The sequence below is a fragment of the Meriones unguiculatus genome, chromosome 5, assembly GCF_030254825.1.
Source record: "Meriones unguiculatus strain TT.TT164.6M chromosome 5, Bangor_MerUng_6.1, whole genome shotgun sequence".
NCBI lineage: Eukaryota > Metazoa > Chordata > Mammalia > Rodentia > Muridae > Meriones > Meriones unguiculatus.
In genome coordinates, this window is record NC_083353.1 from 68,617,222 (window position 1) to 68,630,066 (window position 12,845).

Below are 12,845 nucleotides of genomic sequence, written 5' to 3' on the forward strand. Positions count from 1 at the left end.
TTCTATGGAAGCAAATTTTTGAAGCAGGGGGTCATTTCGTTGGAAGTGTGTTTTCTGTGCTCTGGAGTCATTTCGTTGGAAGTGAATTTTTTGTGTTCTGGGGTGTTTTCATGGAAGCAATTTTTTTGTGTTCTGGGGTAATTTCGTTGGAAGCGAATTTTTTGTGCGCTGGAGTGATTTGATTGGAAGCTAATATTTGTGTTCTCAGGATATTTCGTTGCAAGCGAATTTTTATGTTCTGGGGTAATTTCTTTGGAAGCGAATATTTTGTGTTCTCCGGTTTTTCGATGGAAGCAAATTTTTTAAGTAGAGGGTCATTTCGTTGGAAGCGTGTTTTCTGTGCTCTGGAGTCATTTCTTTGGCAGTGAATTTTTTGTGTTCTTGGGTGATTTCGTTGGAAGCGAATATTTTCTATTTTCGGGTGATTTCGTTGAAAGCTAATTTTTTATGTTCTAGGGTGATTTCGTTGGAAGCGAATTTTTTGTGCTCTGGGGTGATTTGGTTAGAAGGGAATTTTTTGTCTTCTGTGGTTATTTCGATGGAAGAAAATTTTTTATGTTCTACGGTGATTTCGTTGGAAGCGAATTTTTTGTGCTCTGGGATGATATCTTTGGAAGCGAATATTTGTGTTCTCAGGAGTATTCGTTGAAAAAGAATTTTTTGTCTTCTGGGGTAATATCGTTGGAAGAGAATTTTTTGTGTTCTCCGGTCTTTTCGATGGAAGCAAATTTTGAAATAGTGTGTCATTTCGTTGGAAGCATGTTTTCTGTGCTCTGGAGTCATTTCGTTGGAAGCGAATTTTTTCTATTTTCGGGTGATTTCGTTGAAAGCTAATTTTTTATGTTCTAGGGTGATTTCGTTGGAAGCGAATTTTTTGTGCTCTGGGGTGATTTGGTTAGAAGGGAATTTTTTGTCTTCTGTGGTTATTTCGATGGAAGAAAATTTTTTATGTTCTACGGTGATTTCGTTGGAAGCGAATTTTTTGTGCTCTGGGATGATATCTTTGGAAGCGAATATTTGTGTTCTCAGGAGTATTCGTTGAAAAAGAATTTTTTGTCTTCTGGGGTAATATCGTTGGAAGAGAATTTTTTGTGTTCTCCGGTCTTTTCGATGGAAGCAAATTTTGAAATAGTGTGTTATTTCGTTGGAAGCATGTTTTCTGTGCTCTGGAGTCATTTCGTTGGAAGCGAATTTTTTGTGTTCTGGGGTGATTTCGTTGAAAGCGAATTTTTTGTGTTCTGTGGAAATTTTGTTGGAAGCGAATTTTTTGTGTTCTCCGGTTTTTTCGATGGAAGCAAATTTTTGAAGTAGGGGGTCATTTTGTTGGAAGCATGTTTTCTGTGCTCTGGAGTCACTTGGTTGGAAGAGAATTTTTTGTGCTCTGGGGTGATTTCGTTGGAAGCAAATTTTTTGTTTTCTCAGATGATTTCGTTCAATGGGAATTTTTCGTGTTCTCGGGTGATTTCGTTGGAAGCGAATTTTTTGTGTTCTGGGGTCGTTCGTTTGAAGCGTGTTTTCTGTGCTCTGGAGTCATTTCGTTGGAAGCTAATTTTTTGTGTTCACGGGTGATTTCGTTGAAAGGGAATGTTTTGTGTTCTAGGATGATTTCGTTGGCAGCGAATTTTTTGTGTTCAAGGGTGATTTCGATGGAAGCAAAATTTTTCCGTTCTGTGGTAATTTCGTTGGACGTGAATTTTTTGTGTTCTCGGGTGATTTGGTTGAAAGGGAATTTTTTGTGTTCCAGGGTGATTTCATTGGAAGCGAATTTTTTTGTGCTCTGGGATGATATTTTTGGTAGCGAATATTTGTGCTCTCAGGAGATTTCTTGGAAAAGAATTTTTTGTCTTCTGGGGTTTTATCGTTGTAAGAGAATTTTTTGTGTTCTCCGGTCTTTTCGATGGAAGCAAATTTTTGAAGTAGGAGGTCATTTCGCTGGAAGCATGTTTTCTGTGCTCTGGAGTCATTTCGTTGGAAGCGAATTTTTTGTGTTCTGGGGTGATTTCGTTGAAAGCGAATTTTTTGTGTTCTGTGGAAATTTTGTTGGAAGCGAATTTTTTGTGTTCTCCGGTTTTTTCGATGGAAGCAAATTTTTGAAGTAGGGGGTCATTTTGTTGGAAGCATGTTTTCTGTGCTCTGGAGTCACTTGGTTGGAAGAGAATTTTTTGTGCTCTGGGGTGATTTCGTTGGAAGCAAATTTTTTGTTTTCTCAGATGATTTCGTTCAATGGGAATTTTTCGTGTTCTCGGGTGATTTCGTTGGAAGCGAATTTTTTGTGTTCTGGGGTCGTTCGTTTGAAGCGTGTTTTCTGTGCTCTGGAGTCATTTCGTTGGAAGCTAATTTTTTGTGTTCACGGGTGATTTCGTTGAAAGGGAATGTTTTGTGTTCTAGGATGATTTCGTTGGCAGCGAATTTTTTGTGTTCAAGGGTGATTTCGATGGAAGCAAAATTTTTCCGTTCTGTGGTAATTTCGTTGGACGTGAATTTTTTGTGTTCTCGGGTGATTTGGTTGAAAGGGAATTTTTTGTGTTCCAGGGTGATTTCATTGGAAGCGAATTTTTTTGTGCTCTGGGATGATATTTTTGGTAGCGAATATTTGTGCTCTCAGGAGCTTTCTTGGAAAAGAATTTTTTGTCTTCTGGGGTTTTATCGTTGTAAGAGAATTTTTTGTGTTCTCCGGTCTTTTCGATGGAAGCAAATTTTTGAAGTAGGAGGTCATTTCGCTGGAAGCATGTTTTCTGTGCTCTGGAGTCATTTCTTTGGAAGCGAATTTTTTGTGCTCTGGGGTGCTTTTGTTTGAAGTAAATATTTGTGTTCTCAGGAGATTTCGTTGCAAGCAAATTTTTTGTGTTCTGGGGTGATTTCGTTGGAAGGGAATTTTTTGTGTTCTCGGGTCATATCGTTGAAAGGGAATTTTTTGTGTTCTGGGATAAATTCATTGGAAGCAAATTTTTTGTGTTCTGGGGTGATTTCGATGGAAACAAATTTTTGAAGTATGGGATCATTTAGTTGGAAGTGTGTTTTCTGTGCTCTGGAGTCATTTCGTTGGAAGCGAATTTTTTGTGTTCGGGGGTGATTTCGTTGGTAGCGAATATTTCTGTTCTCAGAAAATTTCATTGCAAGCGAATTTTTTGTGTTCTGGAGTAATTTCGTTGGAAACAAATTTTTTGTGTTCTCGGGTGATTTCGTTGAAAGCGAATTTTTGCGTTCAATGGTGATTTTGTTGGAAGCGAATTTTTTGTGATCTGGGATTATATGTATGGAAGCGAATTTTTTGTGTTCTCTGGTGATTTCGATGGAAGCAAATTTTTGAAGTAGGTGGTCATTTCGTTGGAAGCTTGTTTTCTGTGCTCTGGAGTCATTTCGTTGGAAGCGATTTTTTGTGTTCTGGGGTGATTTCGTTGGAAGCGAATATTTGTGTTCTCAGAAAATTTGGTTGCAACCGAATTTTTTGTGTTCTTGGGTAATTTCTTTGGAATCGAATTTTTTATGTTCTCCGGTTTTCGATGGCAGCAAATTTTTCAAGTAGGGGGTCATTTCGTTGGAATCGTTTTTTATGTGCTCTGGAGTCATTTCGTTGGAAGGGAATTTTTTGTGCTCTGGGATGATTTCATTGAAAGCTATTTTTTTGTGTTCTAGCGTGATTTCATTGGAGGCGAATTTTTGGTGTTCTGGGGTTATTTCAATGGAAGCAAATATTTTCTGTTCTGTGGTAATTTTGTTGGACGTGAATTTTTTGTGTTCTCGGGTGATTTCGTTGAAAGGTAATTTTTTGTGTTCTCGGGTGATTTGGTTGAAAGGGAATTTTTTGTGTTCCAGGGTGATTTTGTTGGAAGCGAATATTCGTGTTCTCAGAATATTTCGTTGCAAGCGAATTTTTTTCTGTTCTGGGGTAATTTCGTTGGAAGCGAATATTTTGTTTTCTCCGGTTTTTTCTATGGAAGCAAATTTTTGAAGCAGGGGGTCATTTCGTTGGAAGTGTGTTTTCTGTGCTCTGGAGTCATTTCGTTGGAAGCGAATTTTTTGTGTTCTGGGGTGTTGTCATGGAAGCAATTTTTTTGTGTTCTGGGGTAATTTCGTTGGAAGCGAATTTTTTGTGCGCTGGAGTGATTTGATTGGAAGCTAATATTTGTGTTCTCAGGATATTTCGTTGCAAGCGAATTTTTATGTTCTGGGGTAATTTCTTTGGAAGCGAATATTTTGTGTTCTCCGGTTTTTCGTTGGAAGCGAATTTTTTGTGTTCTGGGGCAATTTCGTTGGAAGCGAATTTTTTGGAAGTATGGGGTGATTTCGTTGAAAGCGTGTTTTCTGTGCTCTGGAGTCATTTCATTGGAAGCAAATTTTTTATGTTCTGGGTTGATTTCATTGGAAGCAAATTTTTTGTGTTCTGGAGTGATTTCGTTGGAAGCGTGTTTTCTGTGCTCTGGAGTCATTTCGTTGGAAGCGAATTTTTTGTGTTCTGCGGTGATTTCGAGGGAAGGAAATTTTTTCCGTTCTGGGGTAATTTTGTGGGAAGCCAATATTTTTGTTCTCAGGTGATTTATTGGAAGGGAATTTTTGTGCTCTGGGGTGATTTCGTTGGAAGCAAATTTTTTTCTATTCTGGGGTAATTTCGTTGGACGTGAATTTTATTGTTCTCAGGTGATTTATTGGAAGGGAATTTTTTGTCTTCTGTGGTTATTTCAATGGAAGCCAATTTTTTATGTTCTAGGGTGATTTCTTTGGAAGCATTTTTTTTTGTGTTCTCGGGTCATTTCATTGGTGAATTGTTTTCTGTGCTCTGGAGTCATTTCGTTGGAAGCGAATTTTTTGTGCTCTCGGGTGATTTCATTGGAAGCGATATTTTTGTGTTCTTGGGTGATTTCGTTGAAAGGGAATTTTTTGTGCTCTGGGATGATATCTTTGTAAGCGAATATTTGTGTTATCAGGAGTTTTCGTTGGAAAAGAATTTTTTGTCTTCTGGGGTAATATCGTTGGAAGAGAATTTTTTCTGTTCTCCGGTCTTTTCGATGGAAGCAAATTTTGAAATAGTGTGTCATTTCGTTGGAAGCATGTTTTCTGTATTCTGGAGTCATTTTGTTGGAAGCGAATTTTTGGTACTCTGTGGTGATTTCGTTGGAAGTGAATTTTTTGTGTTCTCGGGTGATTTCGTTGAAAGGGAATGTTTTGTGTTCTAGGGTGATTTCGTTGGCAGCGAATTTTTTTGTGCTCTGGGATAATTTTTTTTTAAGCAAATATTTGTGTTCTCAGGAGATATCGTTGGAAGCGAATTTATTGTGTTCTGGGGTAATTTCGTTGGAAGCGAATTTTTTGTGTTTTCAGGTGATTTCGATGGAAGCAAATTTTTGAAATATGGGGTCATTTGGTTGGAAGTGTGTTTTCTATGCTCTGGAGTCATTTCGTTGGAAGCGAATTTTTTGTGTTCTGGGGTGATTTCGTTGGAAGCGAATTTTTTGTGTTCTCGGGTCATTTCAAAATGGAAGCAAATTTTTGAAGTATGGTATCATTTCGTTCGAAGCGTGTTTTCTGTGCTCTGGAGTCATTTCGTTGGAAGAGAATATTTGTGTTCTCAGACGATTTCGTTGCAAGCGAATTTTTTGTGTTCTCCGGTTTTATCGATGGAAGCAAATTTTTGAAGTAGGTGGTCATTTCGTTGGAAGCGAATTTTTTGTGCTTTGGGCTGATTTCGTTGGAAGCGAATTTTTTGTGTTCTAGTGTGATATCGTTGAAAGGGAATTTTTTGTGTTCTAGGGTGATTTTGTTGGAAGCGAATTTTTTGTGTTCTGTGGTGATTTCGATGGAAGCAAATTTTTGTGTTCGGGGGTAATTTCGTTGGAAGCGAATTTTTTGTGTTCTCGGGTGATTTCGATGGAAGCAAATTTTTGAAGTATGGTATCATTTCGTTCGAAGCGGGTTTCCTGTGCTCTGGAGTCATTTCGTTGGAGCGAATTTTTTGTGTTCCTGGGTGATTTCGTTGGAAGCGAATTTTTGGTGTTTTGCGGTGATTTAGATGGAAGCAAACTTTTTCTGTTCTCTGGTAATTTCGTTGGAGGTGAATTTTTTGTGTTCTCGGGTGATTTCTTTGAAAGGGAATTATTTGTGTTCTAGGGTGATTTCGTTGGAAGCGAATTTTTTTGTGCTCTGGGATGATTTCTTTCGAAGCAAATTTTTGGTGCTCGTGGGTGATTTCGTTGGAAGCGAATTTTTTGTGTTCTGGGTTGATTTCGTTGGAAGCAAATTTTTTGTGTTCTGGGGTGATTTCATTGGAAGCGTCTTTTCTGTGCTCTGGAGTCATTTCGTTGGAAGCGAATTTTTTGTGTTCTGCGGTGATTTCGAGGGAAGGAAATTTTTTCCGTTCTGGGGTAATTTTGTGGGAAGCCAATATTTTTGTTCTCAGGTGATTTATTGGAAGGGAATTTTTTGTGCTCTGGGGTGATTTCGTTGGAAGCAATTTTTTTCCGTTCTGGGGTAATTTCTTTAGAAGCCAATATTTTTGTTCTCGGGTGATTTTGTTGGAAGGGAATTTTTTGTGCTCTGGGTTGATTTGTTTGGAAGTAAATTTTTTCTATTCTGGGGTAATTTCGTTGGACATGACTTTTTTTGTTCTCAGGTGATTTCGTTGAAAGTGAATATTTTTTGCTTTAGGGTGATTTCATTGGATGCGGATTTTTTGTGCTCTGGGGTGATTTCTTTGGAAGCGAATATATGTGTCCACAGGAGATTTTGTTGGAAGTGAATTTTTTGTGTTCTGGGGTAATTTCGTTTGAAGCGAATTTTTTTGTGTTCTCTGGTTTTTTTGATGGAAGCAAATTTTTGAAGTAGGGGGTCATCCCGTTGGAAGCGAAATTTTTTGTGTTCAGGGGTGATTTCGTTGGAAGCGAATGTTTTGTGTTCTGGGGTAATTTGGTTGGAAGCGAATTATTTTGTGTTCTCTTGTGATTTCGATGGAAGCAAATTTTTGAAGTTTGGGGACATTTCGTTGGAAGCTATTTTATGTGCTAAGGGGGATTTCGTTGGAAGCGAATTTCTTGTGTTCAGGGGTAATTTCGTTTGAAGCAAATTTTTTGTGTTCTCGGGTGATTTCGTGGAAAGGGAAGTTTTTGTTTTCTAAGGTGATTTCGTTGGAAGAGAATTTTCTGTGTTCTGGGGTGACTTCGATGGAAGTGAATTTTTTGTGTTCTCCAGTTTTTTCGATGTAAGCAAATTTTTGAAGTAGGGGGTCATTTCGTTATAATCGTGTTTTCTGTGCTTTGGAGTCATTTCGTTGGAAGGGAATTTTTTGCGCTCTGGGGTGATTTCATTGTAAGCGAACTTGTTTGGGCTCTGGGATGATTTCTTTGGAAGCGACTGTTTGTGTTCTCAGGAGATTTCATTGGAAGCGAATTTTTTGTGTTCTGTGGTGATTTCTATGGAAGCAAATTTTTTCTGTTCTGTGGTAATTTCGTTGGACGTGAATTTTTTTTTTCTCTGGTTTTTTTTTGATGGAAGCAAATTTTTGAAGCAGGGGGTCATTTCGTTGGAAACGTGTTTTCTGTGCTCTGGAGTCATTTCGTTGGAAGGGAATTTTTTGTGCTCTGGGGTGATTTAGTTAGAAGCGAATTTTTTGTGTTCTGGGGTAATTACGTTCGAAGCGAATTTTTTGTGTTCTCGGGTGATTTCGTTGGCCGCGAATTTTTAGTGTTCTGGGGTCATTTCGTTGGAAGCGTGTTTTCTGTGCTATGGAGTCATTTTGTTGGAAGCCAATTTTTTGTACTCTGTGTTGATTTCGTTGGAAGTGAATTTTTTGTGTTCTCGGGTGATTTCGTTGAAAGGGAATTTTTTGTGTTCTGGGGTCATTTCTTTGGACGCCTGTTTTCTGTGCTCTGGAGTCATTTCGTTGGAAGCGAATTTTTTGTGTTCCGGGGTGATTTCGTTGTAAGCGAATTTACTGTGTTCTGTGGAAATTTTGTTGGAAGCGAATTTTTTGTGTTCTCCGGGTTTTTCGATGGAAGTGAATTTTTGAAGTAGGGGGTCATTTTGTTGGAAGCGTGTTTTCTGTGCTCTGTAGTCACTTGGTTGGAAGAGAATTTTTGGTGCTCTGGGTTGATTTCGTTGAAAGCGAATTTTTTGTGTTCTCGGGTGATTTCGTTTAAAGGAAATTTTTAGTGTTCTGGCATCATTTCATTGGAAGCGTGTTTTCTCTGCTCTGGATTCATTTCGTTGGAAGCGAATTTTTTGTGCTCTTGGGTGATTTCGTTGGAAGCAAATTTTTTGGGTTCTCAGGTGATTTCGTTGAAAGGGAATTTTTTGTGTTCTGGGGTCATTTCTTTGGACGCCTGTTTTCTGTGCTCTGGAGTCATTTCGTTGGAAGCGAATTTTTTGTGTTCCGGGGTGATTTCGTTGGAAGCGAATTTATTGTGTTCTGTGGAAATTTTGTTGGAAGCGAATTTTTTGTGTTCTCCGGGTTTTTCGATGGAAGCAAATTTTTGAAGTAGGGGGTCATTTCGTTGGAAGCGTGTTTTCTGTGCTCTGGAGTCATTTCGTTGGAAGTAAATTTTTTGTGTTCTGGGGTGATTTCGTTGGAAGCGAATTTATTGTGTTCTGTGGAAATTTTGTTGGAAGCGAATTTTTTGTGTTCTCCGGGTTTTTCGATGGAAGTGAATTTTTGAAGTAGGGGGTCATTTTGTTGGAAGCGTGTTTTCTGTGCTCTGTAGTCACTTGGTTGGAAGAGAATTTTTGGTGCTCTGGGTTGATTTCGTTGGAAGCGAATTTTTTGTGTTCTCGGGTGATTTCGTTTAAAGGAAATTTTTAGTGTTCTGGCATCATTTCATTGGAAGCGTGTTTTCTCTGCTCTGGAGTCATTTCGTTGGAAGCGAATTTTTTGTGCTCTTGGGTGATTTCGTTGGAAGCAAATTTTTTGGGTTCTCAGGTGATTTCGTTGAAAGGGAATTTTTTGTTTTCTGGGCTCATTTCGGTGGAAGCGTGTTTTCTGTGCTCTGGAGTCATTTCGTTGGAAGGGAATTTTTTGTGCACTGGGGTGATTTCGTTGGAAGCGAATATTTTGTGTTCTCGGGTGATTTCATTGAAAGGGAATTTTTTGTGTTCTAGGGTGATTTCGTTGAAAGTGAATTTTCTGTGTCCTGGGGTGATTTCGATGGAAGTGAATTTTTTGTTTTCTCCGGTTTTTTCGATCGAAGCAAATTTTTGAAGTAGCAGGTCATTTCGTTGGAATTTTGTTTTCTGTGCTCTGGAGTCATTTCGTTGGAAGGGAATTTTTTGTTCTCCGGGGTGATTTCGTTGGAAGCAAATTTTTTTGTTCTCGGGTGATTTCGTTGAAAGGGAATTTTTTGTGTTCAAGGTTGATTTCGTTGGAAGCGAATTTTTTTGTGTTCTGGGGTAATTACATTGGAAGCGAATTTTTTATGTTCTCGGGTGATTTCTTTGGCCGCGAATTTTTAGTGTTCTGGGGTCTTTTAGTTGGAAGCGTGTTTTCTGTGCTCTGGAGTCATTTCGTAGGAAGCGAATATTTTGTAATCTGGGGTGATTTCGTTGGTAGCAAATTTTTTGTATTCTGGGGTGATTTCGTTGGCAACGAATTTTTTGTGTTCAGGGGTGATTTCGATGGAAGCAAAATTTTTGGGTTCTGTGGTAATTTGGTTGGACTTGAATTTTTTGTGTTCTCGGGTGATTTGGTTGAAAGGGAATTTTTGTGTTCCAGGGTGATTTTGTTGGAAGCGAATATTCGTGTTCTCAGAAGATTTCGTTGCAAGCGAATTTTTTTCTGTTCTGGGGTAATTTCGTTGGAAGCGAATATTTTGTTTTCTCCGGTTTTTTCTATGGAAGCAAATTTTTGAAGCAGGGGGTCATTTCGTTGGAAGTGTGTTTTCTGTGCTCTGGAGTCATTTCGTTGGAAGTGAATTTTTTGTGTTCTGGGGTGTTTTCATGGAAGCAATTTTTTTGTGTTCTGGGGTAATTTCGTTGGAAGCGAATTTTTTGTGCGCTGGAGTGATTTGATTGGAAGCTAATATTTGTGTTCTCAGGATATTTCGTTGCAAGCGAATTTTTATGTTCTGGGGTAATTTCTTTGGAAGCGAATATTTTGTGTTCTCCGGTTTTTCGATGGAAGCAAATTTTTTAAGTAGAGGGTCATTTCGTTGGAAGCGTGTTTTCTGTGCTCTGGAGTCATTTCTTTGGCAGTGAATTTTTTGTGTTCTTGGGTGATTTCGTTGGAAGCGAATTTTTTCTATTTTCGGGTGATTTCGTTGAAAGCTAATTTTTTATGTTCTAGGGTGATTTCGTTGGAAGCGAATTTTTTGTGCTCTGGGGTGATTTGGTTAGAAGGGAATTTTTTGTCTTCTGTGGTTATTTCGATGGAAGAAAATTTTTTATGTTCTACGGTGATTTCGTTGGAAGCGAATTTTTTGTGCTCTGGGATGATATCTTTGGAAGCGAATATTTGTGTTCTCAGGAGTATTCGTTGAAAAAGAATTTTTTGTCTTCTGGGGTAATATCGTTGGAAGAGAATTTTTTGTGTTCTCCGGTCTTTTCGATGGAAGCAAATTTTGAAATAGTGTGTTATTTCGTTGGAAGCATGTTTTCTGTGCTCTGGAGTCATTTCGTTGGAAGCGAATTTTTTGTGTTCTGGGGTGATTTCGTTGAAAGCGAATTTTTTGTGTTCTGTGGAAATTTTGTTGGAAGCGAATTTTTTGTGTTCTCCGGTTTTTTCGATGGAAGCAAATTTTTGAAGTAGGGGGTCATTTTGTTGGAAGCATGTTTTCTGTGCTCTGGAGTCACTTGGTTGGAAGAGAATTTTTTGTGCTCTGGGGTGATTTCGTTGGAAGCAAATTTTTTGTTTTCTCAGATGATTTCGTTCAATGGGAATTTTTCGTGTTCTCGGGTGATTTCGTTGGAAGCGAATTTTTTGTGTTCTGGGGTCGTTCGTTTGAAGCGTGTTTTCTGTGCTCTGGAGTCATTTCGTTGGAAGCTAATTTTTTGTGTTCACGGGTGATTTCGTTGAAAGGGAATGTTTTGTGTTCTAGGATGATTTCGTTGGCAGCGAATTTTTTGTGTTCAAGGGTGATTTCGATGGAAGCAAAATTTTTCCGTTCTGTGGTAATTTCGTTGGACGTGAATTTTTTGTGTTCTCGGGTGATTTGGTTGAAAGGGAATTTTTTGTGTTCCAGGGTGATTTCATTGGAAGCGAATTTTTTTGTGCTCTGGGATGAAATTTTTGGTAGCGAATATTTGTGCTCTCAGGAGATTTCTTGGAAAAGAATTTTTTGTCTTCTGGGGTTTTATCGTTGTAAGAGAATTTTTTGTGTTCTCCGGTCTTTTCGATGGAAGCAAATTTTTGAAGTAGGAGGTCATTTCGCTGGAAGCATGTTTTCTGTGCTCTGGAGTCATTTCGTTGGAAGCGAATTTTTTGTGTTCTGGGGTGATTTCGTTGAAAGCGAATTTTTTGTGTTCTGTGGAAATTTTGTTGGAAGCGAATTTTTTGTGTTCTCCGGTTTTTTCGATGGAAGCAAATTTTTGAAGTAGGGGGTCATTTTGTTGGAAGCATGTTTTCTGTGCTCTGGAGTCACTTGGTTGGAAGAGAATTTTTTGTGCTCTGGGGTGATTTCGTTGGAAGCAAATTTTTTGTTTTCTCAGATGATTTCGTTCAATGGGAATTTTTCGTGTTCTCGGGTGATTTCGTTGGAAGCGAATTTTTTGTGTTCTGGGGTCGTTCGTTTGAAGCGTGTTTTCTGTGCTCTGGAGTCATTTCGTTGGAAGCTAATTTTTTGTGTTCACGGGTGATTTCGTTGAAAGGGAATGTTTTGTGTTCTAGGATGATTTCGTTGGCAGCGAATTTTTTGTGTTCAAGGGTGATTTCGATGGAAGCAAAATTTTTCCGTTCTGTGGTAATTTCGTTGGACGTGAATTTTTTGTGTTCTCGGGTGATTTGGTTGAAAGGGAATTTTTTGTGTTCCAGGGTGATTTCATTGGAAGCGAATTTTTTTGTGCTCTGGGATGATATTTTTGGTAGCGAATATTTGTGCTCTCAGGAGATTTCTTGGAAAAGAATTTTTTGTCTTCTGGGGTTTTATCGTTGTAAGAGAATTTTTTGTGTTCTCCGGTCTTTTCGATGGAAGCAAATTTTTGAAGTAGGAGGTCATTTCGCTGGAAGCATGTTTTCTGTGCTCTGGAGTCATTTCTTTGGAAGCGAATTTTTTGTGCTCTGGGGTGCTTTTGTTTGAAGTAAATATTTGTGTTCTCAGGAGATTTCGTTGCAAGCAAATTTTTTGTGTTCTGGGGTGATTTCGTTGGAAGGGAATTTTTTGTGTTCTCGGGTCATATCGTTGAAAGGGAATTTTTTGTGTTCTGGGATAAATTCATTGGAAGCAAATTTTTTGTGTTCTGGGGTGATTTCGATGGAAACAAATTTTTGAAGTATGGGATCATTTAGTTGGAAGTGTGTTTTCTGTGCTCTGGAGTCATTTCGTTGGAAGCGAATTTTTTGTGTTCGGGGGTGATTTCGTTGGTAGCGAATATTTCTGTTCTCAGAAAATTTCATTGCAAGCGAATTTTTTGTGTTCTGGAGTAATTTCGTTGGAAACAAATTTTTTGTGTTCTCGGGTGATTTCGTTGAAAGCGAATTTTTGCGTTCAATGGTGATTTTGTTGGAAGCGAATTTTTTGTGATCTGGGATTATATGTATGGAAGCGAATTTTTTGTGTTCTCTGGTGATTTCGATGGAAGCAAATTTTTGAAGTAGGTGGTCATTTCGTTGGAAGCTTGTTTTCTGTGCTCTGGAGTCATTTCGTTGGAAGCGATTTTTTGTGTTCTGGGGTGATTTCGTTGGAAGCGAATATTTGTGTTCTCAGAAAATT